The sequence below is a fragment of the Rhodnius prolixus genome, unplaced genomic scaffold, assembly GCF_049639745.1.
Source record: "Rhodnius prolixus isolate KJV_2025 unplaced genomic scaffold, Rpr scaffold_3, whole genome shotgun sequence".
Lineage (NCBI taxonomy): Eukaryota > Metazoa > Arthropoda > Insecta > Hemiptera > Reduviidae > Rhodnius > Rhodnius prolixus.
The window spans coordinates 13191773-13211564 of record NW_027411603.1 but is presented as its reverse complement, the minus strand read 5'-3'; the positions used below and the strand labels follow the sequence as shown (position 1 = coordinate 13211564).

The following is a 19792-nucleotide window of genomic DNA, read 5'->3' as shown; positions in this document are numbered from 1 at the left end:
TGTTAAGAAAAAAAAAAAAGGTGAAAATAACGTGAGATAGCAAAGTGATTTTCGCTAATTTTTGTGAGTCTAATTTTGGGCCGCAAACGGGAGAGCTCGTAAATAAAACCTGGTTGCTGAAGTACTTTACTCTAAATTTATTTTTATCTAAACAAATAAATAAAATTCAATTTCAGTGCCACCATTAGCTTGGCGATCGTCACTTAAATCTAAAATTGTACCCTAGCTTTCGAACTCTGACTTTCCGACAAAGCTGGATGGGATTCGAACCTCCCATTTTTAGTGTGCAAAGTGCCTACACCAGTCACTTGACAATCTATTTTTGCATGAAAGCTAATGGAGTATTTCGCGCCTAAATTCAATTAGAAAAAAATTTCACTTCTTTAATAATAATTTCTCAGTTTAAAATAAATGTAGATATCTAAAATTTCACAATAATTTTCAAAATTAGTTAAATAATATTAAATTAGTTAAATAATTATTCAGTAAAATGAAATGGAAAATAAAAGTACATATCAAATAAATAGACAATATAAATGTATACATTTTTAATAAAGTAATTTTATTCACAGATGTAATATTAATGAAAAACTGTTGAAAGGAAAGACGTGTTAACAGTATTAAAATGGGAAAAGGTGGTAATTTTATTTCATATAGAAAAAGCGGCCCTGTTTACCTGCGGTGTAATTATTCCCTCAAGAATATGAAAGGATCAAATGCACACCTTGTTTTTTTTAAAAAAAAAAGTAGCTAAACACGGAACACCACTTTCTTCTAAAACAGATATAAATCAAAATTATAAATCACCAAGAATACCACCAAAAATTAGCTAGCCACTTATCTGTTATTTGAGCAGAATATGTCCAGTTTTATAACTATCTTAAAGTCAAGTTGGTGTAAGAGACTGCGTTTCGAAAAATTTGATCTTTCTTATCTTCTACTTTTCAGATCAATAATTTTTCTGTAATAAATTTGGATACTGCTTTTAACTCCTATTTGATTTTCCTTTTTCTTGTTTCTTTTTTAATTTTCATCTATTTTCAAATGTTTTGACTACTAGGGTGGATCTAGAAAAAATTATTTAATATAAACAATTAACCTTTTATGCAAAAATTTGTTTGCTGATTTTTGTTAGCAAGTGAGACAGAAAGATAAGATAAGATAAGATAGTAGATAGGACGGGACCTATGCCCCAAGGCACCGCAGCCACAGAAGACTTATTGTGCCAGTCCCTTCTTAGTTCTAGTAGGCGAACCCTCCCCTCCTGAAGAGGTCAAGGACTTTCCCTACTAGTTCTTTTTGCGCTACTATCTCCTTCGGCCTCAACGTTCCAAAGGTTTCATAGCGCAAACGTTCGATTGCAACGCAATCGAACAACAGGTGAGAGGCCGTTTCCTCCTCTTCCTGACATAATCTGCACAACGGCTCCGAGCTGATAAGCCCCACCTTGCGCAGATGCTTCTTGAACCTACCGTGCCCCGTGAATAGGCCTGTAATCAGAGTAATCTGATTTCTGCCCAAACACAGGGTCTCTTTGGATCTTTGCTTACACAGCCAAGGCATCAAGGTCTTGCTGTGTTTAACCCCAGGACACATCACCCAGTTCTTTTCGTGCTCTCTCCAGATCCAATCTCTGAGAGCCGCGCGAACCGAACCCCTGGTGATCCCCAGGACAGGCTCTGGACCAATGAAAGGAGTGTTAGCCCCATTCCTGGCCAGATAATCAGCTTTTTCATTCCCTTCAATACCCACATGACCCGGCACCCATTCCAACCGAACTTTGTTGTGCCGCGCCAGTAGTTCTAGGGCCTTCCTGCATTCCCAGACCAGGGAAGAGGTGATTCTGAAGGATACGAGAGCCTTCAGTGCAGCCTGGCTGTCCGAAAAGATGCGAATCTCCCTATTTCTAGGTTCCATCCGCAGGTTTTCCTCAGCGCATATTTTAATAGCAAAAACCTCGGCCTGGAAGACTGTGGCGTATCTCCCAAGAGATCTCTCAATGAGTACCTCGGGTTTGACCCCATACACTCCAGACCCAGTCCCACAGTCCATCTTGGAGCCATCGGTAAACCAAATGCCTCCCTTCCGGTACTGATCCGTCCAGTTTACCCTCCATTCAGTCCTCGGAGACAGAAAGATAGTTGGAGTCAAATTCTCCATTCCAAATTGTTAATCAATCCTAGATGATGGATGAAAACCTAAAACCGGTCAGCAATTCAAAACTCATGCGAGCTATTTGGGATCTAACCACATTTTTAAAATCTCTTTTAAATATTGGAAGAGAGATGTTCAGAAATAACTGTTTTCTTAGTGATAAAATAAAAAAGTATATTCTTGATAGTTATAGTATTACCCACATCAATAGCATTTTTAACCAGGTCTGAACTGTTCTTGTGGTGATGGGAGGCTAGATCAATTCGAGATTGTTTTCATCACGGATCTGGCAGCTCTAACTAAAATAAAATAAATACTAAAATTACAGTTTTTGTCGAAAACTGTAAAATTGTTTAAAGAAAAAATCTCTCTTCAGTAAGATAATTATTCAATTGATTGGAAATGATTTATAACCATTTACGAAGGATAGTTAATTTGAAAACCATTCGCTCGATTAACTTCTGTATCCGTGTACATAACCAAATCAAACAGCCGTCATATCTGGCCTAAGAGTACAATAGTTATCAGATTAAACATCCTGCCACTCCTCTCCTCTACGAAACAGCTCAGTTTAATTATTTATAGAGCAAAATGATAAAATGAAGGCCAAACAGCTAATGAAGTTTAGCGCGATGTGTGTTTTCTATTTAGTCAAGATATTTTATCGACTGAATAGTTATTTGCCAGGCGTCCCTCACAAGCTTATTTAAAGTATATACAGCAGAAAGATAAATTTAACATAATTTTAGAACCATCATATCCAGCAATTTATCTTTTAAATGAACCATCTTAAGTTTTGTCTAAACATGCCATTATTCTTCTTGCAGTTAATTTTTATTTTACTAAATAAATAATTGCTCGCTCAATGTACACTGACTTCATTGCAACCTAGTGTAATAAATATTGAATATAAAATATTGAAATATTGAAAAAATCTATTTACAAAATTTTAGATTTAACTCAAGATCTAAGATTATTCTGTAATCGCTTAGTTATGTATTCGTGAATTGTGTTTTTTAAGGTTCAAAAAGAACTTTAACAAAAGAAACTTGGTATTTGAAACTTTTGTTTTCTCTTCAATATTGAAAAGAGGCATGGTAGCTAAAAAAAGTTTTCCCATCTAAGCACCTAATAGTTGCTATAATGAGGTGGCAGATCGTTTGCAAATAAAACTCTGGCACACCTTAGCGGTTGTAGGGAAGGGAATTCAGTTCTTTCTTTGAAGAAATGTTCTGCCCTTCAAGCTTTACCTTAGAGTACCTCTTCAGACTTCTAAATCTAGTCAAAAGACGAACTTGGGTTGTGGCTCCAATTTATATGTCTTATTGGAATCAATGGGATGAGATGTAGGGACGAACTGGCAAATTTCTAAGAAGTCTATTTGCATCATTATTCGATTCATTGGCTGTATTAAGCTAAAACAGTTCCCAATTTTCATTGGTTGACTTTTCGTCGCTTTGCAGAATTTTTACCTTTCGAACAGCACTTGTGGGACTTGATAATCCTAAGAAAATTTAAATTAAGATTTATTCTAACTTTACATTTCTTCAGGATTTCTAAAGATGTTCAGATCAGCCTACAGTGAGTGATATGGAGCACTAAATTGGCTTTACCGTGAATACAGTTTCTTGAGGCCATCCTATTCAACGCTACTAAATCCTGAAGATTTTCCTAAATTCTTTAATATCTCCAATTCTAATCCTTTGAGCCAAGTCTAATCCTCGAAACACCCATTTTTGTCCTGACTTTTAATTCATTCCCACTGTTCAGCAATTTTTAACAAATCCTTCCTCAACCCAGCCGCTGTTCTTTGGAACTCTTTACTGGCATACGCCCTTCACTCCCTATTTTTAAAACCCATCTCTTCCAAACCCAGCTTGTCCTGTTTAATTTCTCCACACTTTACATATGCTTTTCACTTAACCATATATGTGTGTTTTTCTATTAATATTTTACTTTTAAGTTATATGAGATACTCTTATATTTGTATTGATAACAATTTCATTTCTTGTCATCCAGTCTTGTTAGGGATAGTCTTGGAAAATAGACTATCTGAGAATTTTAGATCTCGATTCCTGTTTTTAACAAAATTTTCTTAAGTACATTTCCTTACCTTAGCTTCCGAAATTTTTTCAGCTAGGTCTATGTCCCCGTTTTTGGAAGGGACTCAAAAAGCTTTCTTACGAGCTACTGCTTACTATTCTGCATTCCCGCAGCTGTTTATAACTTTTACATTATTTATTTCGACTTAAATATATTATAGTTGAAAAATAATTACCGTTCATTCCAGTTTTGCATTTGTAGTGTGAAACAGCTGAAACTTGAATGTCAATTTATGCTCTTGAAGGTAACATATTTTACACTTGAGCACTACTACATTCTCCAGGCAGCAAAGAACATTTCTACATAACACTTCTCTCTTTCTATCTTCCTCTCTCGCTCTTTAGTGACAGTCTACCAAGAACCTAAGTGTCCTGGTCTTCTATTGTCCTCCAAACTAACTTAGAACCTTCTTGTCACAGTAATGCTTGTAAAATTTTAATGAACTGATGGTAGTGCACGTCCACTTACTCTATGCAGAAATTTATTATATTTTCAAACATCTACACATGACTAATGGCATCTGCACAGTTGAGTGGCTCTAAAATAAGAGGTGTAAGTCCGATTGCAGAAATGAAGTGGTGTAAAGTTATGTCAAGCCCTTTGGAACAGGGCTTATCAATTCGATTGGACAATATTATGCATCACTGCTTTAACAAGTATTAATAAAGTATACTTGTATGTTTAAAGTAATTATTAATTAGGAGTTGTTGAGAGATTTTTAATTGTTTTCCAAAATATGTAATTATTAATGTGAGAAAAAAAATAATGTCATTTTGTACATAAAACAATTCAGAGCAAGTTAATGAATTTACGCGACTCCAACGAAGCAACTGCTGAATTCCCAAATGTGGGAAAGAAGAGCGAAGAAAGAAAACATAGAATCACTTTTAAAGAGAGACACTAACATCAAAACTCGAAATTGCGCTGTACCGTGTAATGATAGTGAGTACGAAGTTGGAAAGAAAAATAAGTAATAGGTAGAAGCTAGAGAATTGCTAGTAAGAAAGATAAGAGACAATAAAATTTGTAAAAAGTTAATCATTAAAGCTTGTGGAGGATAGTATGTACTAGAAAGAGGGAGGTGTTAAGACGAAAGTGAAAGATATTAGAGTAAATCTTAGGAAGACTTGCTTACTCTTTTGGGTAAAACAAAATATTTAAATAAATGTTAAATAAGGTAGGAGCTAAATGTGTTATAAAAGATTATCATACAAAACTGACGAAACGATGAATTATTTAGTGATACAGAAAGTGCTGAAAATACGGTTACAAGTGAGTAAAGTAAAATAACTGGTAGAAGTGAATATGTACAACTATTTTGTGGACAGTCCTGTTACCCGCCATTATGTCTTTATTGCAAAATAGAAATACCAGCGTCAGCAACTGTTTGCTGTTAAACTATTTGGGTTAGGCGAATTCACAGCCAAACTACAACTGACACACACACTTAATATTCTTTACAGAGCTTTTGAAATATGAACGAAAACTGAGGAAACCAAAATATACCTATTAAATCGTAGTTGTTATTGCATGGATGTCTCTAAATCTAAATCTACCTACAATACTGCATAAATCTACTTAACAAAAACTTTCAGTCTGAAAATTTGAACATAAGATAGATTAAATGACGAATGGTTCAAAAAATAGCCAGTATCTAAAGTTTCATTCATCAACTTATAATTTCATCCAGATAGGAACTTCAAAATAAGCTTATATATTTAAATTAAATTTGTTACTAATTTTCTTCCCGGTCCTTCCAAACTTATTTCTCTCCTGCCTAAATAGCTTCATAAGAACTTTAACTTTCCCCTTTGAACGGAAAGCCTTTGAAGTTTGAATTTATAAGGATTCATCACTTATAAATGATATTAAAGAATAGAATCTATTATACTGTTGAATATCTAATAACTGAACTGTTTAAATTACATTGCATTTCCATTAATATTTTTTAGACTTTATTGGATTTCATATAGAGAATATAAATTAACTATATTAACTTCTCTCCTAGAGGATGCACAGCGTAGAGTCCATCAAAAAGTAAGCCTACAACAAATTTTGAATCAAATGATATTTTATTCAAGAAAATTGGTTCACTTGTTTGGTTCACACATTTTTATACCAAGATGAGTAACAAGAACAAGAAAGATTTCTAAAAATCCCTGATTTGGCTACGTTTTGTCTTTTTTTTATATCTGCGTTAATTACTCTTAAAAACAAGGATAATTTTTAGAAAAAAAAATGAATTTTAACTCATAAAAAAGAGTAAAAATTGTCAAAGTTGTGAGTTTTTAAACATTAGACTTTTCGTGTAATTTTTGACGTTCAATACTTGACAACTGTCCTATCAGACACTTTTAATACTGAAGAATTAAAATGAGTTAGATATTTATAGAAAAGAGGAAGGGGAGCTTCTTATTAAAGTATTTCCTGCGAAAAGGCAAATTCAGAAATATGCGTGAACGCAGTACTTTCTTTTACTTTTACAATGGTAAGATAAAGTAAAATCTGCAAATCAAATAAATACTATTAAAAAGAACGCAGTCATTAATTTTGCACGGTCCATAATCCGAAGGAGAACTTAATGTTATGAATTTAATGGGGTTTAATAAGAACAGTTTTTAACACAGAACACGTGTATTAGAGATGAGCAGAAGAACACACATAGCAAACGCATACAAGAACAATAAGACCGCCAACAACAGCCAACATAACAACAATATTTTTCTTAACACCCTCTCTCAATGAGATGTAGTTACTTAATGTCTACAATAAGAAACATCGAATTGAATACTAATAACACAACATCCACATAAACTAAAATAATTAACAAGATATTAAATGTTAAAAAAACAATTAGTGAGCAGAGAGTTTCTAAGAGTTTCAAATTTTTCGGCTCCTAGAGCTTTGGTAAATAGATCAGCTATATTTTCTTTTGAACAAACATAGTCAATTTTAATAACATTATTTAGGCACAGATGTTTGATGAAATGAAATTTTATTTCTATGTGTTTGCCACGTTTGGTATTTGAAAATGTATTTGCTAAAGATATCGCACTAGCGTTATCTATTTTAAGAACTGCTTTCATTTCATCAGGCTCTTGTCCTTTCTCATTAAACACATCTTTAACAGATTTTAACACTTTTTCACATATCACCTCACTGCTTGCTCTTTTCACTTGACTCAAATCACTTAACACACCACGAAGATTCACTAACTCTTGAGCAGCGAACCCTGCCGCGATGTATTCAGCCTCCATTGTTGATTGAGCAACACATCTCTGCTTCTTTGAGTACCATGCGATAGGGTTTCCAGCATGAAAGCATATGAATCCACTGACACTTCTTCTAGAGTCATTTTGATCAGCTCCCCAATCAGCATCACTCATACCTTCTAAGCCTCCTGTATTTTTAGAAATAGGGAGCCTTAGATCTTTTGTACAACTTAAGTAACGTAGAATTCTTAGGCCAGCTTTCCATGTTTGACTGGTTGGCTTGTCGAGATATCTGCTCAAATATGATACAGAGAAAGTAATATCTGGTCTTGTTGTTATAGAGATGTACATTAGACTACATATCAGTCTCCTATATGGCACATCATATATAATATCCAAGCTTTCATCTGCCTTGAACTTAGCCTCCATAGGTGTTGAGATTGTCCTACACACCTCCATGCCAAACTCTTTTGTCAAACGATCTATCATTTTAGTTTGAGACAAGTGTAAACCATTTCTAACATGATTAATTTCCATTCCTAAAAACGATTTAGGACAACCTAAGTTTTTTGTATTAAAATTCTTCTGTAGATCTTTCAATAATGAATTCACATTCTCCTCCGTCCCAGCCAGTATCGCATCATCAACGAAAAGAACTAAGTATATATTATCTTTATAGTAAAGACAATAATCATAATCAGACCGTGTAAATCCAAGATTTTTCATTACGGATGAAAATTTATTGTTCCAACATTTTGGAGCGGAGCGGAGACCATATAGAGATCTATTAAGAATGAGAGTATTTTCTTGACATTTTAAACCTTTAGGTGTTTTAATATAGACCTCTGTATCTAAATCTCCATTCAGGAAGGCGGTGGGGACATCAATTTGAGTTAAAATCCAGCTATACTGGACTGCTACTGATAACAAGAGTCGAACAGTTGGGATCCTACATGCTGGTGCGTAGGAGAATTCCCATTCTTCTTGAGGAACTTGAAATCCACGAGCCACAAGTCTCGCCTTCTTGGTTCCATCTTCTTTGATTTTAAACACCCAACGTGTTTCAATAGCTTTCATTCCTTCAGGTAATTTTCCGGGGGTCCAAGTTCCAAGTTTCTCGTGAGACTCTAATTCTGAATGTATTGCACTTTTCCATTCTTCTGATTCCATGGCCTCTTCAAACGTTTTTGGTTCTTCATTAGTTGACAATAGAAAACAGTAAGCTGTGTACAGCTCATAGTCATCCAGATATCCAGGTTTTTTCTTTTTTCTGTTTGTAGTAACTATTTCATCTTCTGCATTTTTATCCATAGAACCCATTTGTAAGTCATTCTGCACTACTTGTTCACCCTCTTCATTAATCTTTATTACTGGATTATTTTCTACCCCTTGAATTGGAACGATAGTGTCTTGTCCATTTTCCTTGACCATATTATTATCTTTGTATACCATGATTGACTCATCAAATTTGACATCTCTTGACTTTATTATTTTCCTTTCCTTTGGTAACCACAATCTGTAGCCACCTCCACAGTAACCGACCATTACCGCACGAACTGCTCGGGGTTCCAATTTCCCAGGCTTAGGTGTCACAGTATGCCATGCTCTACATCCGAATATTTTCAATTTGGACAGATCATTTCGCCCATTCCACAGATCCGAGGGAGTTTTACCTCTAGGCAAAACTGAAGTTGGTGACCTATTTGTTTCATAAACAGTACATTTTAGTGCCTCTCCCCACAAATATTTGGGAACCCCAGAATCAATTAATTTAGTTCTTAATTTTGAGAGTAGAACCCCATTCATTCTCTCACATCTGCCATTCATTTGAGGAGAATGACTTATAGTATATTCCATTCGAATGCCATTTCTTTCCACAAAGTTTAAAAAATACTTCGATTTCGCTTCCCCACCATTGTCTAATCTTATGCGCCGGACGCTTAAACCGAACTGAGTTTTTATTTCTTTAATGTATGATATCAAGTTTCTAGCTGCTTCGCTCTTATTTTTCAGCAATTTAACAACTACAAAGTGGGAATAATCATCTAATATTACCTGGAAATATTTTTCGCCATTGAGTGTACTCGGTGTGATGGGACCAACTAAATCGCTTGAAATAAGACTTCCTATTTCTGTTGCACGCTTTTTGTTCTCATAAAATGGTTGCCTCTTTGCCTTGCCTTCTATACAAGATTCGCATAATTTGTGCGGAGTAGGTAAATTCAATTGTGTTAGCCCATCAATTGAGATGTGCCCCATTTTTTTATGCCAAAGATCTCCTTCATTGGCAGCAACAAAGCACTCTTCATTAAATTTATCCGCTTCAAAAAGGAAAAGACCATTTTTGGGCTTGAAGAAAAGTACAGGTTTATTTTTAATGAAAACAGTTGTACCTGATTTATCAGTGACTATTTTCGCCCCACGGCTAGCAATTTTTGAAGAAGACAAAAGATTGTGCTTCATACCAGGAACGATTAATGCTTCGATAACGAATTTTTGTCCCTGGCAATAAAGGCTCAACTTCCCTTTTTCATTTGCTGTCAATAGCTGGCCATCCGCTTGAACTATTTTTACTGTATTTTCTAATTCTGTAATGTTTTTCATGAAACGTTTTAACTCTCCTCTGACAAAATGATTTGAAGCGCCGCTGTCATAGATAAAAGATTTTTCTTCGAAGATCATGCCTGAATTACAACTTTCAGTTGTAAATAAATCAATTTCACTCTCACTTTGAGCATGATTTGCATGGCTATCCCTTTCTGTAAATTTTCTTCCTTGACTCTGCCGTGAAGGGAAATTGTTACCTCGGGTCCTTCTGGCTCTGTGGTATGATTGGTACCCTCTACTGTTTGATCCACGTCCTCTTGTTTGGTTGCTTCCCTGGACAATTTTTGGACAGTTCGCCTGGAAGTGTGAACTATCCCCACATCTAAAACAGCCATTATTTTGAGCTTTAAGGCCTGTCTCAGAAATATCTTGAGACTTAATTTTTAGTTCATGATCCAACAGACGTGCCTTCACAAAATCCATTTTTATTTTTTCAACAGTTTCCAAAGCAGTGACCACAGTATCATAATCTTCTGGAAGTGAAAGAAGCAAATGACATATTTTATCACTTTCATTCAGCGTGGAACCTAAATCACTCAGTTCTCTGATAATTTTATCAAAATTAAGAAAATGGTCTTCCAAATTTTCAAACCTCTCACTTTTTAAGTTTACTAGCTTCCTCCATAAGGTTAGTTTAGAAAAAGAACTAGACCTCGCAAATACATCTTTTAAAGCTTGAAGCATTTCTTTTGATGTTTTAGAATCTTGAATAATGTCAAGATGTTTATCGGAAATACCTTGAATTATGATGGCTTTTGCTTTTGCATCGTTAATGAGAAAAATTTTCTTTGCTACTGCATCAGTTGGAGGGTCACTTTCTAAAACGTCAACTAACTGTTCTTTTTCAAGAATTGCATTCATTCTAAATTTCCAGTTCGTGAAATTATTCGCTGAGAGTAAAGGCACAGGCAAAGTAAGCACTGACATTTTTATAACCTGCACTATTTGAAATTATTAAATTAATCACGTAAACCGTAACACTAATATATATTTTAATTTAGAATAACTGGGCCCATAACCTGTTATGAATTTAATGGGGTTTAATAAGAACAGTTTTTAACACAGAACACGTGTATTAGAGATGAGCAGAAGAACACACATAGCAAACGCATACAAGAACAATAAGACCGCCAACAACAGCCAACATAACAACAATATTTTTCTTAACACTTAAAGCCATCAGCAGGTAGAAATGATTGTAAATTTAAGTGCGATAGAACTAAAATAGTAGTGAGATGTTAAATTTTAGAAGCAAACTAATGCGTCTCAAATGATAACATTCCACATGGATCTACAATCCAATTAATTTTTGATCATCCCAGTCAAATAAAACGATACTGACAATTTCATTTCATGGATTTAATAACGTGTTGCCGAACTTATTTTGTTATCAACATTAGTAATGTGAGACAAAATTATTAACAAACTTTAACCCTACTATTTGCTTCCTAGGAGGAAATATTTAGATTTCAAACTAGAGCAAGCTAATTTATATTGGATGCGTATACTCTGACTACGGCCTAGAAGTTAGTCGAATGTTGTGACAATTGATAAAGATTATCAGAAAGTTGTTTTAGCAGACATTGCTGTTAAGGGTGAACACCAAAATGGATGTAGTACATTCCACAGATTTCAGTCAATTAAGGAAATATCTGAGTTAAATTTTCTCAAATTCAACAAGTGGTACAACGTACGTCCGGTACTTCAAGATCTGCTTAATATCGTGCGGATGCCTACTGGAAACAATTTAACTCAGCAAAAACTAAAATTTTTAGTAAATCGTTAAAGAAGTACTGGAACCTCAAATCCTTTAGTCATCAACATGCAAATGACCAACTTACTATTATAGAAGACCTTTGGTTATCCTAGCAAAGAACATTATTTATTCTGATACTAATGATAATCACACTCACTCATACAACCTGGAGAAATAATTGGAGGTAAGAGCAACTATTTGATCTGGCGAACCCATATGTAAACTACCACATCATTCATATGCTCTCACAACTAAAACTAGTATGTATTTCACACACCTTAACCATCAATGAACAAACCCTGACGCTTAAAGGTATTATATTTCTTTTGTTTTGTTATATTTGATTTATTTGTTTCCGAAGAGAAATTAGTTAACATTTGTAATTACAAATTTAACTAAGATTTTATATTTTCAACGAACAAGATTTCTTTAATGTAATTCTGATAAAACAGAAGAAAATGGATGAAATATTTTCCGAGTTTTGTGTTTGTCTTGCATTGAGTAAAATGAAGTAAACTAAAAATAGAAATACGTTTTGAAAATCATTCTTTAATGAGAAAATCCTTACAATTATTTATTTTGTAAGGATAATGTTTGTCTCCTCATCATTAAATATAATTAATTAGTTATTGGAAAACATTCAATCTTTTTTTATTCCATCTTTTCTTTTCCTCATTTTTTTCCTTCCTTTAATTGAACGAATGTAATCTAATACAGGTTCGTCTTCATTATAAAAGTAATTGCAATATTAGGTAACTGTCAATAGATCTCCTCAAAGAAAGAAAACTGAAACGGAGGCCATCTGTTATCTCTTATTTTGTTTTCTTTTTTGTTTAACTTATCTTCCAGAGAATGACATGACGTTTTTAATTAATTTTCCTTTCAGTATTGATTTAGAACTTGTTTAAATACTGCAAAAGAAAATACATTGAGGGCTTTCTTTCCTTTATTGCTAGCACTAGCTGAAACTCACATATTTATTGTTAGGAAAGCGTCACGGGAACATATGCATTGTCTCTTGAAATATCGACAGTGTCACACATCTCACAACATGTAAAAATCTGAGGAAATTTTAAATAATACAAGATTCTGGCACAGCACAAGCAAATAGGCCTCAAGTTAGCGCAAAACTAAGAAAACATTTTTTTAAATATTTTAAAGATATATCATTTTAAAGCACTCAAAATTAAATTAGATGTAAAATTTGTAGTAGACAGAAGATCTTGAAGAGTGTTCATGAAAGAAAGTCAGAAAGTTTGAATAGTAGTGAGTATTTTAGTGTCAAAGGAAGAAAACTTTAAATTATAATCATGATAATAATAATAACGCACCTGTTGGCCAAAATTTGTCAACCAAAAATGCGATATTGCAGGAGTATGCAGGTCTCTTAAAAATATCTTTAAAATTTTTCTATTTGTAAACAGTGCTTATTCAGAACAATTTACTGTTACAACTCCTACAGAATACCAAAAAGTATTGATGCATCGCAGGCGAAAGTTAATTTTTTTCTTATTTATTAAATAACTTTTTGAGTTTTGTTGTTAATTCTTTTTGGTGACTAGTTTTATAGTTTCAATGGGATTGAAAAAATAACTGCCATTTCAGTCTAGAAAAATTTATTTTGCCGAGTTTTCGACCTAGGGACTAGGTCGTCATCTTCAGGGCTAGTTTAGAAAGTAATACTATTACGTACATTTCAGGGTTGGTGTGTCTTCTGTTTTGTCTGTTCAGTCTTTATTATTTACAAAGACAACTGCTCAATTTTCTTCAAACTTTAAAAAAATACATTTACATTATAAATTTCAAGAAAAGTGATTTTAATTAGGTTCTAAACATTGAAGATTGTATGAATTTATTTTTAAGGAGCGAGGTTTTGGTTGCTAGATGTTTTTGTGCAATGATTTTGACTATTTAAAGGTACGTGCGAAAGAACTTTGTACATATCTATTTGAGAAAAACGTATCATTTGAAGAAAGATTGTAATATATTTATTAATGCTAGTCATAGGAGTGATAGAAAGGCATGGGGGTATACCTCGCTTATAATATTTTTAATTTGTTACCTGAAGAATAAATATTAATACCCTGTATATACATTCCACCACTGGCTTAATTATTAATACACTAAAGCCGAATATTTTTTATTTTTCCGTTAATTATCCAATCGTAACTCATAACGTATATTGTACACGAAGGAAAGCCCAGAATTTGATGTTACGTTTTACAAAATTAATGGAAAAGTAAAGAATTCTAGTCTGGTTTTACTGAACAGATTGAGATTTTAGTTTTAAACAGTTAATTAATATGCCAGAGTTGGAATGTACCCACAAGGTAGCCTTAATTTGAAAATACGATTGCAAAAGTAATAGAAAAATAAGGGATTCTCATCACATTTAACTCGAAAGATTCAGATTTCTAATCTATGCACTTAATTACTGTGCTAGAAGTGAAATGTACACACTGGGTAGCCCAAAATTTGAAGTTACGATTGCAGTAATAATGGAAAAATAATGAATTTTCGTCTGGTTTGACAGGAAGGACCGAGATTTCCATTTTATTGTATGAATAACTAAGCCAATCGTGGATTGTACACGATAGGAGCTGAAAAATTATGTTACGATTGAAAAAATTAATGGGAAAGTAATGAATTCTCGTCTGGTTTTACTGCAAAGGTAGATGTTTCAGCTTTAGACATTTAATCACTAAGCCAGAAGTGGAATGTATACACAGGGAAGTTACGATTGCAAAAGTAATTAAAAAATAAGGAATTCTCACCTAGTTTGACTCGAAAGATTGAGATATCTTTCTTTTTTTTTTGCAATCATTCTCCCTTATTTGTTGAATACTAGAAGAGAATTTCTTATTTTCCATTACTTTTGCAATTGTAACTCTAAATTCAGGCAACCCTGAGTATACATTTCACTTCTGGCTTAATTATTGATGCACTGAAGCAGAAATCCTAATATTTCTGGTCAAACTAGATGATAATTCCTAATTTTTCCATTAAGTTTGCAATTTTATCTCAGGCCACCTTGTATACTTTGGCCGGCTATAGGTTTTTGTAGGCCTTTGACGTCATAGCCTCAGGGGGCCCGTTTGTGGAGAAAGTCATAAGGCGATAGCCAACCAGATTAAAAATTAGTTAATAAAACGATTTAAATAAATAGACTACGCCTCAAGCCACGGTTCTGAAAATTAGCCGTCTTTTAAGGAGTCATTCCTTTTAAAACCATGTTCCTTGTGCTTTGTTCATTCAACTTCTTGATTCACTTTAATGGCTCCTTCAGGGTCTTCCACTCGTGAGGGGTGGCCTTCATCGCTTATAGGGGACCCCAGGTGCTAGCCCTGTTTGTGAGGAAGTGAACGAGGTGGATGATGAATTTGTGAGATATATATACTTGTGTTGCTGCTTTAAAGCAAACAATGGATGTCACATTTCATTGTGGATTTCTAGGAGTCAAAATAGACTCAGATAACGTAATAGTAACGCAGTATATGTATATTAATTGTGTCTTCTTGAGAGGTCCAGAGACCTAATGAGCCAATGGTACGGTTCCCGGGTTATGATGCTAAGGAAATGTAGTTTTTGAAGAAGAATAGTATTCACAGAGATTATTTTCTAATTTGACTGTCAATAAAAACGCATCACTAGCAAAGGTTGGGCTATATCAAGTGTGGAAAATAGAGTTTCAAGTACTACTTAGCCGACTGAAAAACTAGTATCCTTATTTTATGGCAGACCTTCTCTTCTAATTCAGTTACACATTTGTAAGGTATAGTGAAGTCTGTTTAAAATTTCTCAATTATAAAAACGATAATTTCTTTCAGAATTTATTCTGAAAATTTAAAGAATGATTTATCCAATATTGATGATCATCTACGAAAAGTTTTTGATTTTGTTTTCTATTATAAACTCTAAAGGCTGTGTCAACGTCTATGATTTGTTTGGGCTCCTAAAACAGAACCTTAAAAAGAAGTATCTCATAAAAATATGCTGATTCTGCTATTCCCAAGTTGTATGTATGGTTATGGTAATTTTCGCTTATATATATAGTATATATATACACGTATATATATATATATATATATTGTATACATATACATATATAAGGGATTATATATATGTGCATTATTCATTTACTAGATAGGAGTATGTTGAGTTCTATTACAAAAAAAAAAACTTTCTACTAAGAATATTGAAATAAAATATATTTCTGGGAATTTCAAAATCTGATGGGCACCAATTCAAATGATTTCTAAAATCAATTTGAATCAACTAAATAGAATCAAAGCTGATAAGAATTCCACTAACTTAGTATATATATATATATTGGCTGATTCATGTTCTCAACAATACTGCCTATGAAAAGAGTCAAGCCTCATTGGAATTCCCAATAGGAAATTAGGTTATGAGGCACAGAGTAGACTTACTTCCCACTCTATTCTCAATCACATTGATTTCGAACTGCGTGACTCATTTCAAGGCAGTGGCCGTCCTCTAATCACCATGTACCTAGCCATCAATCAGTGAGTGACATTGCCGCCAACAGCGTGCTCAGAACGGTGATGTAAACACACAGTTTACTAACAACTCGAAGAGCAGATTTTGTTACTTGCCTTGGAGGTGAGCGCAGTAAGTTTACGATATGAATCATCTCATTCAAAATATAATATTTCAGTTTGATGAGCTCACACACCGAGCTGGGACTAAGGTGCGTCTCGAGTGTGGCCAGTTTTGAATTTTAAAGGCGAACAACATGAATACCACGTTTACTGATCTTCACGAAAACGTTAAAACAAATCAAAAAATACTTGTAAAAAAAAGTAAAAATCTCAATTTTCAAATTATTCGTTATTGACTGTTGCAGACGTATTTCATTATTGGAAAAAAAAATAATTAACCCAAGAAAAAGATTATAAAGAACAAATTTTTGTATTCAGTTATACGGCAACGCCTCCAAGTTTTGTTAATTCACTGTAAAGCAGTTGAAAGGAAAGCTTCTTTGTTTCGCAAATTAATTAAGAAACTCAATTCTAAAAACAGCGGACTTTTAAGTAAGGGTGAATCCAAGGTACTGACCTTGTTAAACACTAAATTAACATTTTTATAATTTTTTGTTTTATTTATATAGATTAGTTGGTTAGATTTTTAGTAAACCCACCATTATTTTTGAACCTTTGAGAATTTCGTTGAAAACTTCTAAAATAGGCTTCTTTTACTCTACATGCACATAAAATTGTTTTTCTTCTATAAAATCTTTGAAGATTAGATTAAGATTAGATGGAAACTAATTTTACATTGTATAGGAAAATGAGACAAATACCTATTAGTATTTACTATTCTGTAGGATATACGTACAAGCGTTATTTTCCAAAAGAAATTGTTTCATATACTCGTAAGTGCAATTAGAGTATGCAGGCTGCAAAACTGAATGAAATAAGGTGAAATAGCAGTTAACAAAAAAAAAATAATAATAATACAAAGAAAGTAACAAAAGAAAATGATTCTGCTGTACCAGGTGAAATTTCTGTGCATCTTAAGAGAATAGCTTTTTTTAATTAAAGAGAAGGTCATCAGAGCTGAAGATAGAGGTACGAGGCAAAGTGAAAAAGCAACTTTTACTTAAAATTTCACTCTAAGGTGTGATCTTAAAGAAAATGAAAGCCATTCTACAGAATCCTGAAATTTTAAACTCCGAGCAATGAACTTAGGGCCCGTGTGGAAGAGCTGTCTCACCTGAAGCTTCTGTTCTGAATTTTTACTTGGGTGAAGAATTCTCATTGCTACTTGAAAATGTCGGAAGGGGCTGGGAAAGATAATTTTATTTTGTGACTATACATCTATTTAGTGCAGAGGCAGATCTAAATGTTAGTAAAAAGAAGTGTCTGAGAAGAAGTTGGATTTGCTAGCTAACTCCTGGGAAAGTGGTCAATGGACAGGATTACCTTTTAAGAAGGGGCTTAGAGGAAAAAAAAAATCAATGTTATGCGCTTTCAGAAACAATGACAAAGATTCTTAGCCGCAAAAAGAGAACTTATCCTTTGGATATTCATTTTCTACTTTGACTGTGAACAACTAAAGTACGTATGTACTCAAAAATCTTCACTCGTCTTTGGTCAATGGCAGTCAAGCCCTGATCAAGCGAGATAACACTTAGCCATATGACATCCGTCAGTGTGATGAAAATAAATAAACAAAATAAAAATATTTATAAACTGAATCGATTACCTGTTTAAGGTACTTAGCTTTCATAGAACATTGTGAGATAATACTCGATGAAACGTTTCTGGGTAGCGATATCTTCTTCATTATCGCGATAGACTTTTGAGGGCCTTAGCCACCTCAAGGAGGTTCCTTTATTCTCTTTCCTGTCCCATCGCTCACCAATTTGACAGGAATTTATGCTTTGCTTTGAACTTAAGTGCAAGATCCTCTTGAGATTTTTCCATTAAAAAAAAATACAAGAAATAAATTGTTCTGAAAGTGCTTTAATCAATAAATAATTTATGTTAGGACTCATCAACCGTTTGCATATTTGTTTGCTAGCCTCGAGAACAAGCGTGGGAATATTTTAAGCCTAGAAATAATTAAAATTAAAACTTAGTTAAAAATAAAACTGAACAATGTAAATGTGACTTTAAACAAATTTTGTTGTTACAATTTTCTCTCTCTTAAGTAAGCAAAACAACCGCTCCAAATCTGTTTATCCTCTTAGGGTGAGTGTTTTTCCAGAAAGAGGCTCTTCACCTATTGGCAAACTGTCCGAATAAATAATACTCCTGTTTGTACGGGAACAAAACAAAAAAAACCTTTTCCTTATCATTTGTCCAATTCTTTGTCTTTTTTGTTTTTGTTTTAATAAACAAAACCAACCAACTTTGATAAGCTTTAACAAAAAAAGTTAAAACAAAATACATTTATTACATCATATGTAATCATATGATACTTTCAACTAGAGCTACTTTGGCCCATATTTTTGCGTATTTTCTATAACTTCTCCTAACAAAAAAGTAGCAACAGTGAATGGCAAGGTTTCAAATTATTTTTACAAATATTTACATATGTAAATAATTTAAGAATGTTTCTTAAATGAATCGGATCATTTTAATAAAATAATGTTTGAAAAAAATATTTTTTTACATTTAATCACCCTTGGCCTAAAATAAACATGCGAGAAATATTTGACTCCAAAACATTTTGCTTATTCAAACATGAAAAGTGGTAAATTAATCTGGGGTGTTCTTATACAATATTTAAAAAAATACTCATTATTTCTTCTAAAACCAAACATATTTCTTACATTTTGTATTTTGTAGCTTATATTTTAGAAGCTAAGTAAAACAAAATGTATATTTTCTCTGGCATGGGCCAAAGTAACATCTTCAGGGACAAGTGACACCCGGTTGACTATATTTATTTATTTAATGACAGAGGTGTCAAGCTCTCAGAGTCGATGATTTTTGTTTTAAGCTGCGCTCTAAAACCTACATTTTGTGCTATCGGAAATTGTACGGGCGCTATTCTGTTTTTTAATTACCTAATTTTTATAAAATATAGTATAATGAAATATATTTAAATTAATGGAATTAAAAGTATTTGAATTCCTAAGGTTGGACAGAATAATGGATCTGTGTTAGGTGGAGGCCAAATTCCCTGGCCTCTCGTTAGGTAGAAACAACAGCTTCACTGTTCGGAAGAATATTTAAGGGCTAGCCTGTCTAATGAGAGGCGGATAAAGTTACAATATATTAGAAAAGTTATGCTGCTTGAGTCGTAGTCTGAAGTTATGAATGATGATTTAGTGCACTGTTGGTGAGATTCATCAAGAGTTTTGAAAGAGCCCAACCTTCATCATTGGTAGGAAACAGATAAGATAAAATTAAAAACAAATTTACATAAAATTTAAAATAATTAGTATAATATTGTGTATACAAATTTTGATCAATGAATAATTTTATCT

The 19792-nt window shown here is 33.4% G+C and overlaps 1 protein-coding gene and 1 long non-coding RNA gene across 5 annotated transcripts in view; both read right to left on the bottom strand.

Moving 5' to 3' along the window:
• LOC141453850 (G-protein coupled receptor dmsr-1-like) overlaps positions 1 to 19792 on the bottom strand; it is a 186464-nt gene that overhangs the window by 45068 nt on the left and 121604 nt on the right. The window lies entirely within an intron of this gene.
• On the bottom strand, positions 12387 to 18993 carry LOC141452690 (uncharacterized). Of its 2 annotated transcripts, XR_012457544.1 has the most exons (4): positions 18491 to 18993; positions 18061 to 18409; positions 13526 to 13604; positions 12387 to 12743 (listed from the first exon to the last, which is right to left on the bottom strand). It is a non-coding gene; the product is annotated as an uncharacterized lncRNA (long non-coding RNA). The 2 variants fall into 2 exon arrangements; XR_012457545.1 differs by lacking the exon at positions 13526 to 13604 and having other exon boundaries at positions 12390 to 12743; positions 18491 to 18991.